Source organism: Neoarius graeffei, chromosome 2 (assembly GCF_027579695.1).
Source record: "Neoarius graeffei isolate fNeoGra1 chromosome 2, fNeoGra1.pri, whole genome shotgun sequence".
NCBI lineage: Eukaryota > Metazoa > Chordata > Actinopteri > Siluriformes > Ariidae > Neoarius > Neoarius graeffei.
Window position 1 is genome coordinate 83,103,928 of NC_083570.1, and position 10,417 is coordinate 83,114,344.

Sequence of the window (10,417 nt, forward strand, 5' to 3'; positions counted from 1 at the left end):
ATAGGTCTTCTTCATGATGGCTGCTGTCTCGAGCACACACACAATCATTGCATTGAAACATCATTGCGGGTCACACATTCACGGCCAGCGAACATGCGTGAGCGAATTGCTTCGCGCACTGCATCCTCTCACAATTTCCCCCGGGGAATTGTCCGGTCTAGTTAGGATGCAGTGCTGCAGCACAGCAACCTATGGGCTCCCCTAGGGGAGCCCATAGGTTGCAGTGCAAAGCACTGCAACTATTGTTCTTCTACGTGTTTCTTTTTATTAGGATGCAGTGCTGCAGCACAGCAACCTATGGGCTCCCCTAGGGGAGCCCATAGGTTGCAGTGCAAAGCACTGCAACTATTGTTCTTCTACGTATTTCTTCTTCTTCTTCTTCTTCTTCTTCTTTTTATTATTATTATTCCTACGCAAATTTTGATTTCGAATACCTCAATAACCGTACGTCGCACACAGACAAACAATACATCAAAACGTGCGGCTCGATCGGACTCGCTATGCTATTACTTTTCTCTATAGAATACGATTTTTTCGCGACGTAGTCGCGAAAAAATCGCCCAAAAAAACCCCATTCATTTCTATGGAATTAATTGAAAAAAAAGCACTTTTTCCAACATCCACTGCTCTGGCATGCTTTCACCTAGAGACATGATTCAAACTCTAAAACGTAGGAAAACTTCTCCTCTGTGGATCTGGCATTCAACTTTTCTGCTAGGTTTTACACTTTCGGATCAGGCCCGGTTCAAACGCCATGTGGTTTCTGGGAGAAAATCCGGCTTTTGAATGGGTGTCTATTGCGTTACACACCAGTGAGGGTCGTTAATCTTAGAGTGTAGGCGGCTTCAAAAAAAAGCTCAAACTTTCTCGCTTAAACCGTGTTTTCCGCCACAAATTTGACTCTACAGACATGATTTTCTCAAAAGTAGTAGGAAAACTTGTCCTGATTCACACAATGTGTCTACCTAAACGATAGGATTTACGGTTTTTGAATGACAAGCCTCAAAGTGAGGAGAGCACAGGTGAGCGGCCTCATTGACTCCCAGTATAAACGTTGCTGAAAAGTCACTCGTTTTTAACTCCCTGTAGCGTCCTCATTTTTAACAATACAAACAAAAAAATACATCATTTTATTCAGGAAACCCTTCTAGCGCTCACTGTGAAAGAATTTTGTGAATAGCTGCTTCCGTTGTCGAGTTATTTGTCATTGTTCGAGGCCTGTCCCTTAGCAAAATTCAGCAGACACCTGACAAACTCTTGTGTGTGTTTTTTAACCTGCTCAGGCCCTTTACCATGCCGACTGGCTTCAGTAAGCGAGCACAGAGGGGAGGGGCCGGCTGTCTCAAGCACACACATGAATCATGGCATTGTAGCTTCATAGCAGGTCACACAACCGTACGTCGCACACAGACAAACAATATATCAAAACGTGCGGCTTGATTGGACTCGCTATGCTATTACTTTTCTCTACAGAATACGATTTTTTCGCGACGTAGTCGCGAAAAAATCGTCTCAAAAAACCCCATTCATTTCGATGGAATTAATTGAAAAAAAAGCACTTTTCCAACGTTTTTCAAACATCCGCTGCTCTGGCATGCTTTCACCTAGAGGCATGATTCAAACTCTAAAACGTAGGAAAACTTCTCCTCTGTGGATCTGGCATTCAACTTTTCTGCTAGGTTCTACACTTTCGGATCAGTCCCGGGTCAAACGCCATGTGGTTTCTGGGAAAAAATCCGGCTTTTGAATGGGTGTCTATTGCGTTACACACCAGTGGACCTCGTTAAGGTCAGAGTGGAGAGAGGTTCAAAAAAAAGGTCAAACTTTCTCGCTTAAACTGTGTTTTCATCCACAAATTTCACTCTACAGACATGATTTTCTCAAAAGTAGTAGGAAAACTTGTCCTGATTCACACAATGTGTCTACCTAAACGATAGGATTTACGGTTTTTGAATGACAAGCCTCAAAGTGAGGAGAGCACAGGTGAGCGGCCTCATTGACTCCCAGTATAAACGTTGCTGAAAAGTCACTCGTTTTTAACTCCCTGTAGCGTCGTCATTTTTAACAATACAAACAAAAAAATACATCATTTTATTCAGGAGACCCTTCTAGCGCTCACTGTGAAAGAATTTTGTGAATAGCTGCTTCCGTTGTCGAGTTATTTGTCATTGTTCGAGGCCTGGTCCTTCATAAAAAAAACAGTAGAAAACTCCAGCCCTTGTGTGTCAGCCTCACCTTAGCCGCCCACTTTATTAGGAACACTTCTGTTCGTACATACAAACTACAAACACTCTTCTTAGAGTTTAGAGTTTATTTTATTTTTAAAAGGGACAGTGCACAAATTAAACATTATCCTTGTGTTAAGGACAGATGTCTGTCCCAGGTTATAGCAGTACATGCTAATTTCCGCCTGTAGTCACTTTGGTCATACTCTTGAATAGGTCTTCTTCATGATGGCTGCTGTCTCGAGCACACACACGATCATTGCATTGAAACATCATTGCGGGTCACACGTTCACGGCCAGCGAACATGCGTGAGCGAATTGCTTCGCGCACTGCATCCTCTCACAATTTCCCCCGGGGAATTGTCCGGTCTAGTTATTATTATTTTTATTTTTATTATTCCTACGCAAATTTTGATTTCGAATAACTCAATAACCGTACGTCGCACACAGACAAACAATATATCAAAACGTGCGGCTCGATCGGACTCGCTATGCTATTACTTTTCTCTATAGAATACGATTTTTTCGCGACGTAGTCGCGAAAAAATCGCCCCAAAAAACCCCATTCATTTCTATGGAATTAATTGAAAAAAAAGCACTTTTTCAATGTTTTTCAAACATCCACTGCTCTGGCATGCTTTCACCTAGAGACATGATTCAAACTCTAAAACGTAGGAAAACTTCTCCTCTGTGGATCTGGCATTCAACTTTTCTGCTAGGTTTTACACTTTCGGATCAGGCCCGGTTCAAACGCCATGTGGTTTCTGGGAGAAAATCCGGCTTTTGAATGGGTGTCTATTGCGTTACACACCAGTGAGGGTCGTTAAACTTAGAGTGTAGGCGGCTTCAAAAAAAAGCTCAAACTTTCTCGCTTAAACCGTGTTTTCAGCCACAAATTTCACTCTACAGACATGATTTTCTCAAAAGTAGTAGGAAAACTTGTCCTGATTCACACAATGTGTCTACCTAAACGATAGGATTTACGGTTTTCGAATGACAAGCCTCAAAGTGAGGAGAGCACAGGTGAGCGGCCTCATTGACTCCCAGTATAAACGTTGCTGAAAAGTCACTCGTTTTTAACTCCCTGTAGCGTCCTCATTTTTAACAATACAAACAAAAAAATACATCATTTTATTCAGGAGACCCTTCTAGCGCTCACTGTGAAAGAATTTTGTGAATAGCTGCTTCCGTTGTCGAGTTATTTGTCATTGTTCGAGGTCTGGTCTGTAGTAAAACACAGCCCAAAATTCAAGACCTTGTGTGTTTTAGCTCATTGACATGCATTATAAACGGGATAGAAAAGTCACTCGTTTTTAAATCGCTCTAGTGTCGTTATTTTTAAGAGTACAAACAAAAAAATACATAATTTTATTCAGGAGACCCTTCTAGCGCTCACTGTGAAAGAATTTTGTGAATAGCTGCTTCCGTTGTCGAGTTATTTGTCATTGTTCGAGGTCTGGTCTGTAGTAAAACACAGCACAATATTCAAGACCTTGTGTTTCTTAGCTCATTGACTCACATTATAAACGTGAGTGAAAAGTCACTCGTTTTTAAATCGCTCTAGTGTCGTTATTTTTAAGAGTACAAACAAAAAAATACATCATTTTATTCAGGAGACCCTTCTAGCGCTCAGTGTGAAAGAATTTTGTGAATAGCTGCTTCCGTTGTCGAGTTATTTGTCATTGTTCGAGGTCTGGTCCGTAGTAAAACACAGCACAATATTCAAGACCTTGTGTTTCTTAGCTCATTGACTCACATTATAAACGTGAGTGAAAAGTCACTCGTATTTAAATCGCTCTAGTGTCGTTATTTTTAAGAGTACAAACAAAAAATTACATCATTTTATTCAGGAGACCTTTCTAGCGCTCACTGTGAAAGAATTTTGTGAATAGCTGCTTCCGTTGTCGAGTTATTTGTCATTGTTCGAGGCCTGGTCCTTCATAAAAAAAACAGTAGAAAACTCCAGCCCTTGTGTGTCAGCCTCACCTTAGCCGCCCACTTTATTAGGAACACTTCTGTTCGTACATACAAACTACAAACACTCTTCTTAGAGTTTAGAGTTTATTTTATTTTTAAAAGTGACAGTGCACAAATTAAACATTATCCTTGTGTTAAGGACAGATGTCTGTCCCAGGTTATAGCAGTACATGCTAATTTCCGCCTGTAGTCACTTTGGTCATACTCTTGAATAGGTCTTCTTCATGATGGCTGCTGTCTCGAGCACACACACGATCATTGCATTGAAACATCATTGCGGGTCACACATTCACGGCCAGCGAACGTGCGTGAGCGAATTGCTTCGCGCACTGCATCCTCTCACAATTTCCCCCGGGGAATTGTCCGGTCTAGTTAGGATGCAGTGCTGCAGCACAGCAACCTATGGGCTCCCCTAGGGGAGCCCATAGGTTGCAGTGCAAAGCACTGCAACTATTGTTCTTCTACGTGTTTCTTTTTATTATTATTTTTATTTTTATTATTCCTACGCAAATTTTGATTTCGAATAACTCAATAACCGTACGTCGCACACAGACAAACAATATATCAAAACGTGCGGCTCGATCGGACTCGCTATGCTATTACTTTTCTCTATAGATTGCGATTTTTTCGCGACGTAGTCGCGAAAAAATCGCCCAAAAAAACCCCATTCATTTCTATGGAATTAATTGAAAAAAAAGCACTTTTTCAACGTTTTTCAAACATCCGCTGCTCTGGCATGCTTTCACCTAGAGACGTGATTCAAACTCTAAAACGTAGGAAAACTTCTCCTCTGTGGATCTGGCATTAAACTTTTCTGCTAGGTTCTACACTTTCGGATCAGTCCCGGCTCAACCGCCATGTGGTTTCTGGGAGAAAATCCGGCTTTTGAATGGGTGTCTATTGCGTTACACACCAGTGAAGGTCATTATCTTAGAGTGTAGACAGTTTGAAAAAAAAGGTCAAACTTTCTCGCTTAAACTCTGTTTTCAGCCACAAATTTCACTCTACAGACATGATTTTCTCAAAAGTAGTAGGAAAACTTGTCCTGATTCACACAATGTGTCTACCTAAACGATAGGATTTACGGTTTTTGAATGACAAGCCTCAAAGTGAGGAGAGCACAGGTGAGCGGCCTCATTGACTCCCAGTATAAACGTTGCTGAAAAGTCACTCGTTTTTAACTCCCTGTAGCGTCCTCATTTTTAACAATACAAACAAAAAAATACATCATTTTATTCAGGAAACCCTTCTAGCGCTCACTGTGAAAGAATTTTGTGAATAGCTGCTTCCGTTGTCGAGTTATTTGTCATTGTTCGAGGCCTGTCCCTTAGCAAAATTCAGCAGACACCTGACAAACTCTTGTGTGTGTTTTTTAACCTGCTCAGGCCCTTTACCATGCCGACTGGCTTCAGTAAGCGAGCACAGAGGGGAGGGGCCGGCTGTCTCAAGCACACACATGAATCATGGCATTGTAGCTTCATAGCAGGTCACACAACCGTACGTCGCACACAGACAAACAATATATCAAAACGTGCGGCTTGATTGGACTCGCTATGCTATTACTTTTCTCTACAGAATACGATTTTTTCGCGACGTAGTCGCGAAAAAATCGTCTCAAAAAACCCCATTCATTTCGATGGAATTAATTGAAAAAAAAGCACTTTTCCAACGTTTTTCAAACATCCGCTGCTCTGGCATGCTTTCACCTAGAGGCATGATTCAAACTCTAAAACGTAGGAAAACTTCTCCTCTGTGGATCTGGCATTCAACTTTTCTGCTAGGTTCTACACTTTCGGATCAGTCCCGGGTCAAACGCCATGTGGTTTCTGGGAAAAAATCCGGCTTTTGAATGGGTGTCTATTGCGTTACACACCAGTGGACCTCGTTAAGGTCAGAGTGGAGAGAGGTTCAAAAAAAAGGTCAAACTTTCTCGCTTAAACTGTGTTTTCATCCACAAATTTCACTCTACAGACATGATTTTCTCAAAAGTAGTAGGAAAACTTGTCCTGATTCACACAATGTGTCTACCTAAACGATAGGATTTACGGTTTTTGAATGACAAGCGTCAAACTGAGGACAGGGCAGCTGACAGGCTTCATTGAAACCCATTGTAAACTTGAGAGAAAAGTCACTCGTTTTTAAATCGCTCTAGTGTCGTTATTTTTAAGAGTACAAACAAAAAAATACATAATTTTATTCAGGAGACCCTTCTAGCGCTCACTGTGAAACAATTTTGTGAATAGCTGCTTCCGTTGTCGAGTTATTTGTCATTGTTCGAGGCCTGGTCCTTCATAAAAAAAACAGTAGAAAACTCCAGCCCTTGTGTGTCAGCCTCACCTTAGCCGCCCACTTTATTAGGAACACTTCTGTTCGTACATACAAACTACAAACACTCTTCTTAGAGTTTAGAGTTTATTTTATTTTTAAAAGGGACAGTGCACAAATTCAACATTATCCTTGTGTTAAGGACAGATGTCTGTCCCAGGTTATAGCAGTACATGTGAGCGGCCTCATTGACTCCCAGTATAAACGTTGCTGAAAAGTCACTCGTTTTTAACTCCCTGTAGCGTCCTCATTTTTAACAATACAAACAAAAAAATACATCATTTTATTCAGGAGACCCTTCTAGCGCTCAATGTGAAAGAATTTTGTGAATAGCTGCTTCCGTTGTCGAGTTATTTGTCATTGTTCGAGGTCTGGTCCGTAGTAAAACACAGCACAATATTCAAGACCTTGTGTGTCTTTGCTCATTGACACACATTATAAACGGGATAGAAAAGTCACTCATTTTTAAATCGCTCTAGTGTCGTTATTTTAAAGAGTACAAACAAAAAAATACATCATTTTATTCAGGAGACCCTTCTAGCGCTCACTGTGAAAGAATTTTGTGAATAGCTGCTTCCGTTGTCGAGTTATTTGTCATTGTTCGAGGTCTGGTCCTTCATAAAAAAAACAGTAGAAAACTCCAGTCCTTGTGTGTCTTTGCCTCACCTTAGCCGCCCACTTTATTAGGAACACTTCTGTTCGTACATACAAACTACAAACACTCTTCTTAGAGTTTAGAGTTTATTTTATTTTTAAATAAAATATATTTATAGCAGTTATAGCAGTACATGCTAATTTCCGCCTGTAGTCACTTTGGTCATACTCTTGAATAGGTCTTCTTCATGATGGCTGCTGTCTCGAGCACACACACGATCATTGCATTGAAACATCATTGCGGGTCACACATTCACGGCCAGCGAACATGCGTGAGCGAATTGCTTCGCGCACTGCATCCTCTCACAATTTCCCCCGGGGAATTGTCCGGTCTAGTGTTATATTTGTTACTCTTCCTACACAAATTTCGATTTCGATTAACTCAATAACCGTACGTCGCACACAGACAAACAATATATCAAAACGTGCGGCTCGATCGGACTCGCTATGCTATTACTTTGCTCTATAGAATAAGATTTTTTCGCGACGTAGTCGCGAAAAAATCGCCCCAAAAAACCCCATTCATTTCTATGGAATTAATTGAAAAAAAAGCACTTTTTCAACGTTTCTCAAACGTCCGCTGCTCTGGCATGCTTTCACCTAGAGACGTGATTCAAACTCTAAAACGTAGGAAAACTTCTCCTCTGTGGATCTGGCATTCAACTTTTCTGCTAGGTTCTACACTTTCGGATCAGGCCCGGCTCAAACACCATGTGGGTTCCGGGAGAAAATCCGGCTTTTGAATGGGTGTCTATTGCGTTACACACCAGTGAAGGTCGTTTAGCTTAGAGTGTAGACAGCTTGGAAAAACAGCTCAAACTTTCTCGCTTAAACTGTGTTTTCATCTACACATTTCACTCTACAGACATGATTTTCTCAAAAGTAGTAGGAAAACTTGTCCTGATTCACACAATGTGTCTACCTAAACAATAGGATTTACACTTTTTGAATGACAAGCCTCAAACTGAGAGGAGGGCAGCCGACAGGCCTCACCTTAGCCGCCCACTTTATTAGGAACACTTCTGTTCGTACATACAACCTACAAACACTCTTCTTAGAGTTTAGATTTTATTTTATTTTTAAAAGGGACAGTGCTCAAATTAAACATTATCCTTGTGGTAAGGACAGATGTCTGTCCCAGGTTATAGCAGTACATGCTAATTTCCGCCTGTAGTGACTTTTTTTTGCTCTTGAATAGCTCTTCTTCATGACGGCTGCTGTCTCAAGCACACACATGATCATTGCATTGAAACATCATTGCAGGTCACACATTCACGGCCAGCGAACATGCGTGACCGAATTGCTTCGCGCACTGCATCCTCTCACAATTTCCCCCGGGGAATTGTCCTTTCTAGTTAGGATGCAGTGCTGCAGCACAGCAACCTATGGGCTCCCCTAGGGGAGCCCATAGGTTGCAGTGCAAAGCACTGCAACTATTGTTCTTCTACGTATTTCTTCTTCTTCTTCTTCTTCTTCTTCCTCCTACGCAAATTTTGATTTCGAATAACTCAATAACCGTACGTCGCACACAGACAAACAATATATCAAAACGTGCGGCTCGATCGGACTCGCTATGCTATTACTTTTCTCTATAGAATACGATTTTTTCGCGACGTAGTCGCGAAAAAATCGCCCCAAAAAACCCCATTCATTTCTATGGAATTAATTGAAAAAAAAGCACTTTTTCAATGTTTTTCAAACATCCACTGCTCTGGCATGCTTTCACCTAGAGACATGATTCAAACTCTAAAACGTAGGAAAACTTCTCCTCTGTGGATCTGGCATTCAACTTTTCTGCTAGGTTTTACACTTTCGGATCAGGCCCGGTTCAAACGCCATGTGGTTTCTGGGAGAAAATCCGGCTTTTGAATGGGTGTCTATTGCGTTACACACCAGTGAGGGTCGTTAAACTTAGAGTGTAGGCGGCTTCAAAAAAAAGCTCAAACTTTCTCGCTTAAACCGTGTTTTCAGCCACAAATTTCACTCTACAGACATGATTTTCTCAAAAGTAGTAGGAAAACTTGTCCTGATTCACACAATGTGTCTACCTAAACGATAGGATTTACGGTTTTCGAATGACAAGCCTCAAAGTGAGGAGAGCACAGGTGAGCGGCCTCATTGACTCCCAGTATAAACGTTGCTGAAAAGTCACTCGTTTTTAACTCCCTGTAGCGTCCTCATTTTTAACAATACAAACAAAAAAATACATCATTTTATTCAGGAGACCCTTCTAGCGCTCACTGTGAAAGAATTTTGTGAATAGCTGCTTCCGTTGTCGAGTTATTTGTCATTGTTCGAGGTCTGGTCTGTAGTAAAACACAGCCCAAAATTCAAGACCTTGTGTGTTTTAGCTCATTGACATGCATTATAAACGGGATAGAAAAGTCACTCGTTTTTAAATCGCTCTAGTGTCGTTATTTTTAAGAGTACAAACAAAAAAATACATAATTTTATTCAGGAGACCCTTCTAGCGCTCACTGTGAAAGAATTTTGTGAATAGCTGCTTCCGTTGTCGAGTTATTTGTCATTGTTCGAGGTCTGGTCTGTAGTAAAACACAGCACAATATTCAAGACCTTGTGTTTCTTAGCTCATTGACTCACATTATAAACGTGAGTGAAAAGTCACTCGTTTTTAAATCGCTCTAGTGTCGTTATTTTTAAGAGTACAAACAAAAAAATACATCATTTTATTCAGGAGACCCTTCTAGCGCTCAGTGTGAAAGAATTTTGTGAATAGCTGCTTCCGTTGTCGAGTTATTTGTCATTGTTCGAGGTCTGGTCCGTAGTAAAACACAGCACAATATTCAAGACCTTGTGTGTCTTAGGTCATTGACACACATTATAAACATGAGTGAAAAGTCACTCGTTTTTAAATCGCTCTAGTGTCGTTATTTTAAAGAGTACAAACAAAAAAATACAACATTTTATTCAGGAGACCCTTCTAGCGCTCAGTGTGAAAGAATTTTGTGAATAGCTGCTTCCGTTGTCGAGTTATTTGTCATTGTTCGAGGTCTGGTCCGTAGTAAAACACAGCACAATATTCAAGACCTTGTGTTTCTTAGCTCATTGACTCACATTATAAACGTGAGTGAAAAGTCACTCGTATTTAAATCGCTCTAGTGTCGTTATTTTTAAGAGTACAAACAAAAAATTACATCATTTTATTCAGGAGACCTTTCTAGCGCTCACTGTGAAAGAATTTTGTGAATAGCTGCTTCCGTTGTCGAGTTATTTGT